Source organism: Osmerus eperlanus, chromosome 18 (assembly GCF_963692335.1).
Source record: "Osmerus eperlanus chromosome 18, fOsmEpe2.1, whole genome shotgun sequence".
NCBI lineage: Eukaryota > Metazoa > Chordata > Actinopteri > Osmeriformes > Osmeridae > Osmerus > Osmerus eperlanus.
The window spans coordinates 12,901,075-12,916,993 of NC_085035.1; the positions used below are offsets into that span (position 1 = coordinate 12,901,075).

Consider the following 15,919-nt stretch of genomic DNA (forward strand, 5'->3'; position numbering starts at 1 on the left):
TAAGACGAAGGGGTATACACCCCTTAAAACCAAGTGAGCTCGGGAGCTTACTTGAAACCTAGGGGTATGTTAATACTGCGCTACCTGCAACAATTGCAAACAGATCATCCAGAGTCCCATAAATGTAATATTTTCGTCTTAAATAATTGATTAAAAAATTATGACAGTCTTGTTTTGTGCTCTACACAGTCCTGTACATATGTATTTGCAACCATGTTCTTAATTGAAACGTTTTTTTAAATTCTAGTTTGCTATGCTAACGTTACATTGCTGATTTGCACAACAGTCCCGTATTTCTCTGACTAGCATGTCTACAGTTTTAACTAAACTCCATTAGCAGCGAATTTCGTTTGATATCAGTGCATAACACTACTCGCTTTGTAGACATCGATATACGTAACCAAGTGGTGTCTCATTTCATAGGGCTATGTAGCCCTTACCCCTCAGTTTCGAGACACAAGGGCTAGGGGTAAGGGTAAAACATTGGGAGTATTGGGATTCGGCCTAAGTCTTTGTGGCAACAAGAGTCACAAACATTGCTAACGTCATAACGTAACAAACCAGCTAAAATTTACCGACGGTTAAAGTTTGGTTCAGTTCAGTAACTACCCTATAAACACACCCATGTGGGGCCCATATGTGTTGGATATGGGCTGGTGAGTGGGCAAGCCCTGATGGGCTAAAGGTGGGCCTCACATGGGCCCTAGCTAAAACCCACATGGGCAACCCAGGTTTCTCCCATCTGGGGACCACACTAGCTGGGCCCCATGTGGGCTGATTATGGGTCCCTGCTATTCTACCGATAAGGGTAATAACCATATTATTTTTATGGGCTAACCCAGCCCATACAGTTCTTTGAACAAGCTACAATAACAAAGAGACCAGTAATAGAATTACCTTTTTATTTAAGTAAAATTAGGAAAACATGCTTTTGCTCAGTGTTCCCTCACTGTCACAGACAGAATTAGTTACTTTCCACCTCAAATGAGCCTGAAGCCTGAAGTCTTTGTTGAAGGGTTGCCTGTCGGGCTTGTATATTACCCCCCCCCCCCCCCCCCCCGGTTCCTAGCACCAATGAGCCACTTGGAGACCGCCTTCTCTGCATTTTGCGGGTGATTTGGCTGGTCATGGCGTTTTTCTAGCATCCTGCAAGAAACAAATATAACGGTCACTTACTTCATATGTGCCAACACAACTCTCAGCCAGGACTGTAAAAAAAAGCACTATATAAATTAAGATTATTATTAGAACTACACACATACTCTTGAACACACAAAGTTAGGCAACTGAGAGACATGTGCGAACACACTGCCCAGCCAGGACAACAAACGCTCCATACACAATATTTAAAATCAACATCTTTATAACGTTAGGGTATTGTGACACCTTTCTAGTATCAGTACAACTTAAAACATATCCCCATGCACACCTACCATATATTACTTAACACAGTTTTAAGGCCTTGAACTCTCTCTTCCCGTTTCGGCCCACAAAGTTGTACTGCCTGGATAGGACATTGGAGGAAGGTCATCATCCTTGTCATGCCTCGTCAACAGTCCCCCCCCCCTATGTCAGTCACAGCTGCAACCTGAAGGGTAACAAAGGCAATACAAAGCAAATGTATCTATATTTCTCACTGGAGTAAACCACTCAATATGAACGAACTGCCAGAAGCTTGGGTGTGAGCATATTTGGGAAGTTTCAGATCAAATTCACTGCTAGCCCCCCAATAAAATGTAATTGAGTTGCACTACCCTAGACTTAACGCATACCATACCATTTCTTCCATGATTTCCAAATCACTAATTGTCTTTAGGGGGAAACCCTCTGGGGTAGAAGAGACGGTGGTGCCAATGTTGCCATGCTGTTTTAGAAGCATTTGTAGCATCCTCCCTTGGATTTTTTGTGTCTCTTTCATCTCCTCAAGGAGTGTTAAGATGCTGACAAACATGTTGTCCCTGATTTCTCTTCGAGGGGTTTCTGGTGACGTGGTGAAACATCGGGCCATCTAAGGTTACCCAGAGGAGGTGGAAGTGTAAGCCTAGTAGATGGAGGCAGTGGAGGTGAAGACCTGAGGGTGGATGGAGGCAGTGGAGGTGAAAACCTGAGGGTGGATGGAGGCGGTGGAGGTGAAGACCTGAGGGTGGATGGAGGCAGTGGAGGTGAAGACCTGAGGGTGGGTGGAGGCGGTGGAGGTGAAGACCTGAGGGTGGATGGAGGCAGTGGAGGTGAAGACCTGAGGGTGGATGGAGGCAGTGGAGGTGAAGACCTGAGGGTGGATGGAGGCGGTGGAGGTGTCTGCGTAGATCTGAGGTTGGATGGAGGCAGTGGAGGTGTCAGCACAGATCTGAGGGTGGATGGAGCCAGTGGAGGTGAAGACCTGAGGGTGGATGGAGGCGGTGGAGGTGAAGACCTGAGGGTGGATGGAGGCAGTGGAGGTGTCTGCGTAGATCTGAGGTTGGATGGAGGCAATGGAGGTGTCAGCACAGATCTGAGGGTGGATGGAGCCAGTGGAGGTGATGACCTGCGGGTGGATGGAGGTGAAGGCCTGATGGGTCTGCCGGACCAATTGTCCTCATCCTCACTGGACAAAATCACCTGCCTAGAAATGTATAATATACAAGCACAATCAATGAGTTAAGCATTTTAAAAACAGTTGGTTAAAATATATATATACATTTTGGACAACAGGTGACACCACTATACACAGGGTTCGTACACATGTCCACCAGAGAATTTCCCATGATTTTTTTTACAAATTTCCATGACCTTATATTCCTTTACATTTTTACATTTACATTTAGTCATTTAGCAGACGCTCTTATCCAGAGCGACTTACAGTAAGTACAGGGACATACCCCTCGAGGCAAGTAGGGTGAAGTGCCTTGCCCAAGGACACAACGTCATTGGCACGGCCGGGAATCGAACTGGCAACCTTCTGATTACTAGCCTGCTTCCCTAACCGCTCAGCCACCTGACTCCCTCCCCAAAACATCCCTATTCCCCAAAACATCACATCAACTAGCCTACAAGAATAAAACATTTTACAGTTTTTTTTTACAGTTTGCTAACTATGCCTGTTCGACTGCCTTGCTAACAAGTTCACAACCAAATCCTTCTAAACAATATATTTAAGTCAACCACTCAAAATATGCTTGATATTGACTTCATAAATTAAACTCATCTGTTCAACGCCATGCTTTAACCAGGTTTAATTACCAAAGCTACACAGCTACCTCACTGGTTTACATTCGCTTAAAGCTAGCTAGTTCCTGTCCTCTTAACTAATACTCTCCAAAAAAGCTTTTGGTTAACATCATGTGGTAAAAAAAAAATATTATACATAGAGGCAGATTCTTACCTGCCTTCTGTCCACACGACACCGTCTTGAACTTGAGGATCCTTAACGGACAGCAGAGTACTACTCAAAGGCGGCAAAGTTGTTGCTGGGCAGACTTCTTTCTTTTGCTCGGAGATGGGGGAGGAGCTTTCCAGATGTGCACTGCACAGTGGAGTGCGCACTGCTTACTTTAGGGTTTGAACATTTTGTGGGGAAACAGTTAGCAAACTTATCTGTTGAAAGTAGTATAGTGCTTAAGACCACTATTAAATTGCTATGGCTACCCTTTTAAATAGCTTAATAGCCTAATAAAATGTGTATAAAAAGTGGACCGGGCCCATGCAGTGGCAATTGTTAAAAATAGCATCCATGTCTGACATAATCAATTGTGAATATCTTAGGAGTGGAGCCCAGCTGGAGGCCACTTATTTTAGCCCAGCTACTGCCCATGTGGGGCCCAACAACAAAGCCCACTCTGAGCCCATGCCCAGCTGAAGCCCAACTAGCCCAAGTGAGGTCCATGTGGGCCCCAACAGTACGTGTTTGCAGGGTAGTTAGCTAAAACTGCAAAAAAGACAGCTGCCGAACATAACACCACAGGCCAGGGTAACATCTTATATGTAACTAGCGATGTTTCCTATGATAGGGGAGAGCGGGGTAATGTAAGACATTGGGTAATGTGAGACACCCCATGTATCTAGGCAACGGAACACATTTGTGGTCATGTGACCATTATGTTTTCCCGTCCCATTCCCCCTTGCCATGAAGGTGAAGTTGGTGCTGGTGCTGTGGTAAGTATGTTTTTTCACAAAAATGTGTTTTTTTGCATGTAAAAGTAAAATTTCTTGCTGTGAACTTAATCAACTGTTGTGTCAAAACAAATTGATTCAGGTAGAAAATCTTATATCATACATGTCGATGAACTTCCAACATATAAAACCATGTGATTGATGCTAGCTGAAGATTAGCCTGAATTGCTAAGATATGTTGTTTTTTCTAAAATAGTGGCTGTGGGGTAAAGTGAGACAAATGCTATGGGGTAAAGTGAGACACTGTCCCACCATAAAGCACAAGTTATCATATTGTCATATTTTAGTGTAATATTACATTACATATGTTTTATTTTTAATGTCAAGCCATCTTGGCAAGAAACTACACCAGGAAGACAACCTGGGGCCAAACACCCCTCGCAGAGATGGAGAGTGCAGCCGCTGAGGTCATGCAAGGAAACAAGTCTTTAAGTTGGAAGGGATAGAAATATTGACAAGACAAGACAACCCTCAAAACATTCATAAAGAAAAAAGAGAAAGGGCAAGTAAAATCAGTAGCCTGGGGTGCAGTAGCTGAGGCAAAGAGAATTATTCACAGAAGAGATGGAGGAGGAGCTTGCCAAACACTTGAAACGACTAGCTGACCAGTTCCATGGCCTTCCTCCAGTTAAGTGCCGTGAACTGGCATTTGAATACGCAGAGAAAAACAATATCCTTGTCCCTGCCAATTGGACAGAGAAACAATGTGCAGGTAGGCTAGGGTATGCAATAGATCACATGATTCTGTAGGTTAACTTAGGCCAACTGATCTTGCCACAAAGCTAAATCTTATAATAATGAATACTCTACTCTTTGGGAGTAGAGTGGTTTGGCAGCTTCCTAGCACGTCACCATCTCTCTGTCCAAACTCCAGAGGCAACATCACTGGGAAGAGCTACAGGTCTAGTCCTGTGTTCTGAGTCCCAGACTGTTCTAGCTGGTTCTGATTATGGTCTCATGACTGTTCTAGTCTAAATGGTTCTATCTGTCATTTGAATGTTAATTAAAACATTTTGAATTATATTATGTTGTATATGATTTTGTTCTGAGTTACTTTCGAAGTGTTTAAATAAATGTGCTTAATTGACCAATCCCCATGATTCTGTTACTAGTCCGATATTAGTTTTGAATGTGTGGTTGTCAATCTAGCTATCAGGATTTTAACTATTACAACATGTGTTGTTATGGTAGTTTTAAAGTGGAAAAAGTAAGTTGATCAGTTTACCCCCAGTTTTTATAATTTATCTGGTCTGTCTACCCCTAAGCTGGGGTAAAGTGAGACACAAGACCACTTTTTTAAAAACAATCATATTTTCACTGCCCTTTGTCCTGAAGACATTCTGATCATTTCCATTGCTAGGAAACATCCTTAATTAATGGAAAGTGTGTACATTTTACTGATATATCATTTTAGCTCGCCTAGAGGGGAGCAAATGTAAAAAATGTCTCACATTACCCCGCTCTCCCCTATTAGCGCCCTGTATTTTTGTCCGTTTTAGCAAAAAGTACTTTTACGCTAGAATACTTTTCTGTAAAACAGAAGTGGGCTCCCCTTCTTTCTGGTAAGCAATCCAACACAGCAATAGTTAGTTAGTTACTCCGGTGGTCTGAATCTAGAAGCAAAACAGAGTATGGAGGAAGAAGCAAAGCAAAATGACTACAGCTGGCGTCTCCAGGTGAGCCAAATTATACATTACGGGCCCTATTTAAACGATCTGAAACGCAAGTATCAAACGCGAAACGCAAGTAACTTTGTGGGCAGAACTCGGGTGCTGTTGCTATTATACCGGCGGGATAAATGAGTCTTGCGACCGATGCAAATCTAAAATGGGTTGGTCTGAAGTAGCTACATTACTCATAGGTGTGGTTTGGGCGTAACGTGCAATAAACCAATCAGAGCGTCATCTCACATTCCCTTTTAAAGCAGGCGCGCTTTTTCCATGGCGGATTGCTATTGTAATGGCGGATTTGCCAGGCGCACGCCAGGAGCGGTTCACAGCCGGGAGACTGACGTTCTCATCAGGGCCGTAAAAAACAGAGAAGTTACATTGTATGGGGATGGGAGAAACCCACCCAAATTAGCCTCGTCCTTATGTCCTACGTCCTATGTGTCTTGCCACTATTGGTCAAACAGGTTTGATCCGTCATAACTGCAATTAGCCTGAATAATTTGGGTAAATGTGTGGGTAGATTTATAATTATTATTATTATTCATTTTATTTGAATTGCACTTTATATTAAAGCAATCTCAAAGTGCTACAGAGCATATAATAATGCTAATTAAAAAAGAATCAAAGTTAATAATTAAAATTAACAAAGATCAAAGTAAATAAATAGTTCGATCAATCAATCTTTATTTATATAGCGCATTTTATACCAAGAGGCAGCACAATGCGCTTCACAGAAGGTAGGGGTGGGGGGGATACAAACATTTATGATTGACAGTAATTTTCCAGAGGGAAGCAAAAAGACAGATCCCCCATCTAGGCCAATATAGGAGAACTGTAAAAATTCTTCCCTGACCTCTCTGAAATGAGACGATCGAGCACTCTCCTGGAGAATGCGAATTGACAACATATTACAAAGCACACACATAGCATGAATGATACTACATCATAGTTAAAAGCAAAACCTATAAAACACATTCATGCCTTTTTTCACAATGACTTCCCTCGTGTGGTAATATTTTTCCTTGAAATTATGTATGGTTTGCAAAAATTGGAACTGCTGCATCTGTGTAGATGATAGAAGCAAAGTGTATGCACATTGTGCACACGCCACATTATGGCCAAGCATGCACCCTTAAAATAGCATCTGAATAACGCGCCACTGACTTTAGACTAAGTTTTTCCTGGTCTCTGTCGGAATTGTTTTCTGAAACTGCAAAATAGCACCAGGGAGGGGGAGCATGCGTGGCGTGAGAGACCGGAGATGATAGAGCTCTACAAGCTGCGGGCACAATTAACTAAAATATATTAATTGAAACTTGTCTAAAACTCGTCTAAAACGATTGGACACATCATCCGACATGTTCTTTATGCAAAAAGGGAGTTAATTTCTGGCATATGAACACTAGATCAAGTAAAAAGCCAGCCTACAAATGCGGCCAGATGCCTACAAAAGCGGCCAGATTTGACGATTTGGAGTCCAAGCTGGATAAACTTTTGGACATGCAAACAGCAGCAAATACACTTATGGCATCATTAGTTAACCCTTGTGTTATCTTCGGGTCATTCTGACCCATCAGTCATTGTGACCCACCGTCGTATTGCGACAAATTTACCTCATACAAAAACAAAGTGAAGCATTTTCTTTTAACTGTCGGGCTGTCTCAGACCCCCCACATTGGAATGGTTAAAAGAAAATTATTTGTATTTGTTTTTGTATTGGGTAAAATTGGGTAAACACAACGATGGTTCGTTATGAACCTTTGGGTCATGTGACCCGAAGGCAGCACGAGGGTTAAACGATTAGACTCCAGCGACAAGAAAGTGGAAGTAATTACTAACGAGGTACATCAGCATGGAGTCCAATTAGATGTTCACCAAACTACAATCGAGACACTGAAGAAAGACCTTGCGGTGGAAAGGTGGTGGAACATATAGACGTACTCGAAAACAGGCAACGGGAGAAGAATATTAAAGTTTTGGACGTACCCAAGAATTCGGAAAATCCACTTGGAATGATTCCCTTTTTGGTGAATCTGTTCGAGACTGAATGGGGCCTGACGTTGAACGAGACGGATTTCGAGAAGGCCCACCGCCTGGGGTCAATGCAATTACGTCGCCCCTGAGTGATCATCTTCAGAGTGCAAAACTTCCAGACAAAGAAGATTCTGCACGCCATCAAAGAACGACGATCTAAAAAGCAAGATTCTGGAGAAGAGTCACCGAAGCCCCCGACGTATCGGATTATTCCTGATAGGTCGGCTCTAGTGAGGAAAAAGAGGGATGCGTTTTGGCCTCTAAGGGAGAGACTCCATAAACTGGGCATAACAACTAGGATTAAGTACCCGGCTATGTTGGTCGTTGTGGACGGTAAAGAGGAATGGAAGTTTCCAACGGTAGAGGAAGCTGAAACTAAAATGAACATCCACTTAGGCCTTCGGGGTAACCTGGACACGGTGCGGTGATAAAATAAGTGGAATCCGTTATCACTGCTTCTTCCTAAATGGAGATAACTAAAATAATCTAGCTTGCATAATAGCGAAGTATTGTTCTTTGAATCTTTATTCAACTTCTTCACATTCTTCTTCTATTTCTTCCTTGACACCTTTCAGCACCTTCAAATCTTCAGCTATTAAAACCGTTCAGCTATCAAAAAATTCAGCAGTTTCAGGCTATGACTGCTATGACTTTTCAGCTTTCTACCTCTTATGTTTGAATTAATATAAATCAATATTCATAATATTTTTAACATGGTTTTCCAATTGAGTTTTCTTTCAAATCCTCTCAAACTTCTTAAAACTTCTTCAACTTTCAAATCCTTCTTCTTCCTCAATCTTTCAGCTAGAGCCACCATTTAAACTTTAAAATGTTGACAAAACCCTAAACTATTTTTAAATAATTCAGCTTTTTGATATCCAACTTCTTTCAATATCACTGATTATGTTTCATGACTTTTTCAAGCCGTTTCTGAGATTTACATGGGTGTGTACGTGAAACCCTAGAGTGCAGACTGAAACGCTTAGAGTGGAGGGGAGCTTCGGATGTTGTTTAAAAAATATTTCTAGTTTGCCAGCATTGCCACAATTTTCGCTCTTCATGCTTCATTTTTGGATCAATAGATAGCTAATTTTGTGCTAGTCGTAGACAGTTGTCTGTTGAATCCAACAGATGTACACATTTGTTCAGAGCCCCACGAAAGCGAGACAAAGTCCAACTCTCGCCCCATAGAAACCAATGCAAATCTGGTGACAAAATCGTCAGAGAAAGCAAAAAGAACAAGATTTTGAAACTGCCGGTAGAGTCGTATTTCTGACCGCACAGACATATAAAGGACATCTCTGGTTTCGGCAGAGTCTTGGGTCTCGGAAAATATCCTTATTTTTTGGATTGGACGTATAGTTTTGCGTCTAGGTTAACTTGTTTGAGGTGTGGATTCTAGCTACATTTCTGTTATTCTCTACCCTCAGCGCGTTAGCAATCATAGCGCGTTACGCCTGGGACACACTGGCTGCGAAGCACCTGGACGCGCCGCGCAGCGCCACGATCGGCTACGACTGAGCAAAAGCTGTTCACACCAGACGCGCATTTCTCTGCGCCGGTCACCAAGCCTTTCAGCTACTCTGAGCTTTCCTTTACACTGACATGGTACATAAACATGGCATTGGCTATATCCCAGCATTGATCCTTATCTACGTTGTCCTTGTAAAATTGTTGCTGACATACAACAACTCCCTGTGCTTTTCAACTTTGAGAATTCATTTGATGCTGATTTGAGAAATCTACTTCTCTCTCGGTAGGCTATGTCTGCTTGTGTGTTGTGTGCAACGCGTGACAACTCGTTTCTCTCAAACATACAAAACAACTACGGGCATGCTAGCTCAACGTATCTATCCGTTTATTTTCATTCGTTTTCATCAGGGTAATCACATGTAAAGGACGTTCGTTACCAACATTTTGTAATTATAAAGTCTACAACTTTACAAATGTTGACCGTAGTCTACAATTAATGGAGTAAAATCTTAATAAAAAAAATTGTATTCAAATATATCAACTAATATGGTGTATTTCATCATCCTGCAGCCGATTTCGCAAGCGTCTTGCGAAAAAATTTGGCCAGCTGCTGAAACGATCGCTGCACATCGCAGGCGATCGCAGCGCTTCGCAGCCAGTGTGGTCGGTCCCATTTGATAACATGGGCGCCGAAAGAAAAAAGGAGGCGCTTCCAGGCGTGTCGCAGCCGATTGCAGCCGATCGCAGGCAGTGTGTCCAAGGCGTTAGCAATCATAGCTGCACCATCACCGTGGCAACGACAGACACGCACCACTCAGTCTCTTACACAGGTGATTTGTATTAGCTGATTAGTGGAGTCACAAGACAGAGCTATTCAGCCAACTCGTCTCATTAAAAGACTAAGAGCACTATAATTTCAGCTACTAAAACGAATATTACGGTGGCCCACGGGTGCACACCACAGCAACATTAGCGAAGCAAACAAAAGTTGAAACCACAACGACATTAACAAAAACGAAACATTTATAAAAAACGCTACATTTCAAAAAACAATCTACTACTTACAACACAACAGCATTGGTTCACACCACCAACATCAGCCGAGAACACAACAGCATTAGCCGAGAACACCGCAGCATTAGCCGAGAACACTGCAGCATTAGCACAAAACACAACAACATTTGCAGAAAAGCTGCATTTCAAGTTCACACCAAATCGTTCTCAATATCTCCAATATCAGAACTCAAAATATGCCCCTGCCAAACCATATACACTGCTTTTAAAGTCCAACAGCATTGCTATCGTTACCAAATGTTTAGTATGCCAGCATTAAAACTGTTTTCAGGAGGTTTTCTCCGGAGACTGAGAGCATTAGGCACGTGTGCACACGCACAGTGCGTGTGTGTATGTGGGCTTGTCCCATGTCAATGTGTGTACGTGCTGATCTGGAGTCAGTTTGGTAGGAATTGGGTATAAATAAATGATTTCATTTAAAATATGGATTTTTATTTAAAGATATTCATGTAATTTACAAAATAGGTCTACCCGAACCAGCGGACAAAAAATTCAACCTGTGGCAACACTTCAAAAGTAGCCCAATTCCGCGGGAAAACCGCGGACCTGGCAACACTGGGTAAAACACCAAAAACACCCCACTTTGCATGCACTGCCCCTAGTGGTCTGGAGAACGATTTGGTGTGAACTTGAAATGCAGCGTTTCTGCAAATGTTGTTGTGTTTTGTGCTAATGCTGCGGTGTTCTCGGCTAATGCTGTTGTGTTCTCGTCTGATGTTGGTGGTGTGAACCAATGCTGTTGTGTTGTAAATGTAGCGTTTTTATAAATGTTTCGTTTTTTTTTCGTATGTCGTTGTGTTGTGTGTTAATGTTGTTGTGTTTTCAACTTTTGTTTGCTTCGCTAATGTTGCTGTGGTGTGCACCCGTGGGCCACCGTAGAATATACTACTTCTAAAGTTTAACAGTTCAGCTTTCAGCTTCTCCCGCATTGTAGGCTATTTAAGCTCTAAGCGCTTTGTTAGATGATGCAGTTCAGCTTCTACACTGCCTCTTGAAATTCTACTATTTCTTCGATTGCTTATCTTATTCTCATTGTATCCGCATTGTATTTAAGCACTTAGCTTTGTTAGATGATGCAGTTTAGCTTCCACACTGCCTCTTTTGTGTGACTCACACATTTTTGAAATTCATTATAGCTTTCAGCTTGCGGGTATTTTCTAATTATGTAGCCTATTTTCAGCAATTTAAAAACAAATTATTAATATTTCAGCATTCCAACGCATTTTCTGCAGGAAATGCACTTTCTAGTTATTATTATTAATCTTCTCCTTGCGCCACAATAACTCAACATGTTATTGGTAACAAATTTTCTAATTTGGCACATTGATACTACATCCAAGTGGGTACCCCCACACCAAATATGGGACACCTTCGACTGTAGGGGGCGCCACAGGCCACGCCTAAAGTCCGATTTTCAAAGTGATGGCATTTCCACCCCATTGCACCAATTCTTCTGAAACTTGGTGTGCATGGCTCATTTTTCATGAGAAACAAAAAAGCCTCAAGGACCCATAAGGTCCGCCATGATGGATTTTCCTGTACAGTGATAATTTGGGAAAACCTTCAAAAATTCCTCTTCTCTTGAACCAAAGCTCTAATTGACTTGAAATTTGTAACAGATATGTATCATGGATGTATCTAAAAAAGTTACTTAAGACAGTTGAATCAAATACAAAATGGCTGAAAGGGGTGTACTTATGTAAATGACCACATTGCCTCAATATGTTTGTGTCACTAAATCAAATGTCATTTTGAATTATGGTTTTTCAAACCTAATAGGGTTCAAGATGACATCACTCTGAAGTACCATAAACAATTTCACCTTGGTATGTCAAAATATGATTGAATTAGAGCTGTTTCAACCTTGGCTGAATCTAACAACGCTTACCACAGGAGAAACAGCTTACTTTTTCATACAGTAACTGAACATGACAATATTCAACACTGAGAATAGCTCAATGGGCTGGAACGGTGACCCGCTAAGTATAAGGTCGTAGGTTTGAATCCAGCCACAGTGGTTGAGCCTGTCTTACATTTGAATATCTGTTAAGTTAAACAGGATGACATCGTTCTGAAGTACCATGCACAATTTCACCTTGATATGTCAAAAGATCATTGAATTACAGCTGTTTAAACTTTGGCCGAATCGAACAATCCGTGCTACAGGAGAAACGGCTTCTTTTTTTTGTACAGTAACTGACCACGTAGTCTCATCCTTGAGGGTAGCTCAATGGGTTGAAACGGTGTCCTACAAAGTGCAAGTCACAGGTTTGAATCCAGGCACAGTCTTTTGGCCTGTCATAATTTTGATTACTTGTTTAGTTAAACAGGCAGACATCATTCTGAAATACCATGCACAATTTCATGCAATTTCACCTTGAAATGTCAATCGTTTCTTAACCTTTGTCCCAAAGCTGACCAAAAACTAATACTCATATCACGCAGTCGGAGCACAGCTAGATAATCAGCGTCAGCACCCTTGGGTACCCAGCATGCAGTGCGGCATGTCAAAAAACGCAAAGACTTGTGGAAAATAGTTTGGTTACAACAGCCGTTCAAGGGATTTCTGTTGTTGTGTTCGTTCAGTTAGATGTTTGTAATGTTATTGTTTGTTAGTTAATATAATATTGTTGGTCACCCTGATTGTGCATGTTGTGTAGTTTAATGGGACGAGAGAGTCGGCTGCTGTACTGTCACAGGCTATTCTCGCAAGGAGCTGAATATGAGCGCTGCCCTAGCCCAGTTGCCCACATGACTATTGTTAGTTGTGCATTGACTCAGAGTCTGGAAAGAGATCAACTCAAGAAGAGTTTCAGTATCCTATAAAAAGTTAATACTCAGCCCTTACTAATCATAAAATCTCAGCATTTGGTGTGTAGCAGAGAGGCTAGAGAGACTGACTATTAACCTTATGCTCATGAGTTCAAATCCCCGTTCAGCCTATTGTTGTTGGCCAAACATGAAGTAGTTTTGCGAAAGATGAAAGATGAGGAGTTTATTAAATACGTAATAAAAAACATTAATGAATTCATAACAATAAATGTTACTGATAGTAAGGAAAAGCCACCTGTTAATATTATATGGGATGCTTTTAAAGCATATATTAGGGGGATCATTATCTCCTTTTCGTCTAGAAAGAACACAGAATTAAATAAAAAAGTTAAACAATTAGAGACCGAAATCAGTCGAGCAGAACATTGGCATAAGAAATCTTGTCTAAAGTATAATATGGAACACTTGCAAAGATTAAAGCTAGAATATGACCAGCTGCTGCTAGAAGCTAGCTAATGTTAGGTATAACATGAATAAATTAAGCTATACATCATCAAATAAGACCGGGAGGCAGTTGTCCGCATTGGTAAAAAAGATGTCTAATAGAGAGACTATTACACTAAAAGATCCAGTGAACAATTCTGTGGTTAGGGATAACAAACGTATTAACCAAAATGTTGCTTCCTTTTATGCAAAACTATACTCTACAGAAATTAAAGGTCAAACAGTAGAACAAAATAATTTCTTAAAATCAGTTAACAGTAAAAAGCTATCAGAGCAACATTTTACATTTAGTCATTTAGCAGACGCTCTTATCCAGAGCGACTTACAGTAAGTACAGGGACATTCCTCCGAGGCAAGTAGGGTGAAGGTTGATTTTTCAGCCTAACGATGGCTTGCTTCACTGATGGTGACAGCTCTTTGGACTTCATATTGAGAGTTGACAGCAACAGATTCCAAACACAAATACCATACTTGAAATGAACTCTAGACCTTTTATCTGCTCCTTGTCAATGAAATAACGAACTCCCATGAGGGAATAACATACACCTGGCCATGGAACAGCTGAGCAGCCAATTGTCCAATTACTTTTGGTCCCTTAAAAAGGGGGGGGCCGCATATAAAAGGTATTGTAATTCCTACACCGTTCACCTGATTTGGATGTAAATACCCTGAAATTAAAGCTGAAAGTCTGCACTTAAAGCACATCTTGATTGATTCATTTCAAATCCATTGTGGTGGTATACAGAGCCAAAATGATGAAAATTGTGTCAATGTCCAAATATTTATAGACCTAACTGTACGTACCTCATGGCCAGGCCGATGTACAGAACCAAAAATAAAATTGAGCGGAAGTACGTAGGAGGCCAAGCGGATCAAACGAGTCAAAACGCGTTTTAGACATCCTCAGAACAGGGTTACGGATCGATATACCACATTTTGTGTGAGTATATCAAAGATTTGTTTTTATTAAAATCAGTAGCGGCCGGCTCATAGAGGGCGCCCCACCACTGCTGCATCACATCCCTGAAACTTAATTGAATAAGACTTAAACAGATTTTTTTTCTTCTAATGAGTAAAGTCAATATTATATAGTGAATAGAATGTTAAATCTGCAATAAAATGTTGGGGGAAAAAATCGACGTTGTCTAAACTTACTGATAGGCTATGTATTTCCGGCTGCCCTATTGACGATTGTCGTCAAAGTACATGTGTAGTTCGCTCCTCTCAATGCAACGGATAGGACCTCGCTGGGGCGCAGAACACCTGTGCCCCAAACAGCTAATTGGTGGCCAAGCAGCAAAGCTGCGGAGCCACTAAAGTGTTTCTAACCTTGTCTTATTATTATTAGGGGCCAAGCACCGAAGCTGCTAGGGCACCTATTTGGGGGCCAAGCAGCGAAGCTGCGAAGCCACCTTAAGTGTTTATACCTTTTCTTATTAGGAGTCCTCCGTAAGGAGGAAACTATTGTTATTGTTAGTTTTATTTATTTATTTTTATTATTGTGCAATGGGAGTCAAAGGCAGCCCCTAGAACCATATGGTAACTTTTTGTGAAATTTGGCACACTCATTAAGGACAGTCCCTTCTATATTTACACCAAGTTTCATGTCTCCCATTAGACCACTCTAGCGCCACCAACGGGTCAAAGTTGGACTTGTGTTTACACACGCAACTTTTGATCTGTATCACCGATTAATAATAATGTGCACATTATAATTTCATACTGTTGTAATTATGAAGATGGGTAATGATTATGGATTTAATGAAACTTGTAATCACTTTTCTAGTACATGCTATATTATTGGAAACCAGATGCAAAGCTGTTGACTGATTATTGTTATCCCTAGACAATGGTAGAAGAAATAAAGCCCAAAATATTAAGATCTGGATAATTAGGGGCTGAGTGGGGGAGAATAATATGTGTGTGCTTCCATAAAGAACCAGGAAGCCCAGATATAACTTATGAGACATATTTGTGGCCTTACGCCCAGGAGCCTAGTGCAGCTGGCTGTTCAAGGTCAGAGTGGGCCTAAATTGGGAGAATTGTCTATGAAGGAAAGTACCTGGATTTTGAATCCCCTAGAACAAGGGACTAGTTGGGTAAGAATGCATAATGTATATGTAACCAACAAGTATTGTACCATATTACCATACAATGGGGAGAAGACTATAAAAGTGAAATGTCCGGAGAAAACTTAAGTCTGATCCCCGGGATCTTTCTCACGTTTTTTGGAATCTTTGTCA

General features: G+C 41.3%; 1 protein-coding gene across 1 annotated transcript in view; it reads right to left on the minus strand.

Annotated features, from left to right (window-relative positions):
• Positions 1-15,919, minus strand: part of LOC134038990 (pappalysin-1-like) — a 267,738-nt gene that overhangs the window by 75,025 nt on the left and 176,794 nt on the right. The gene's annotated exons all lie outside the window — the stretch shown is intronic.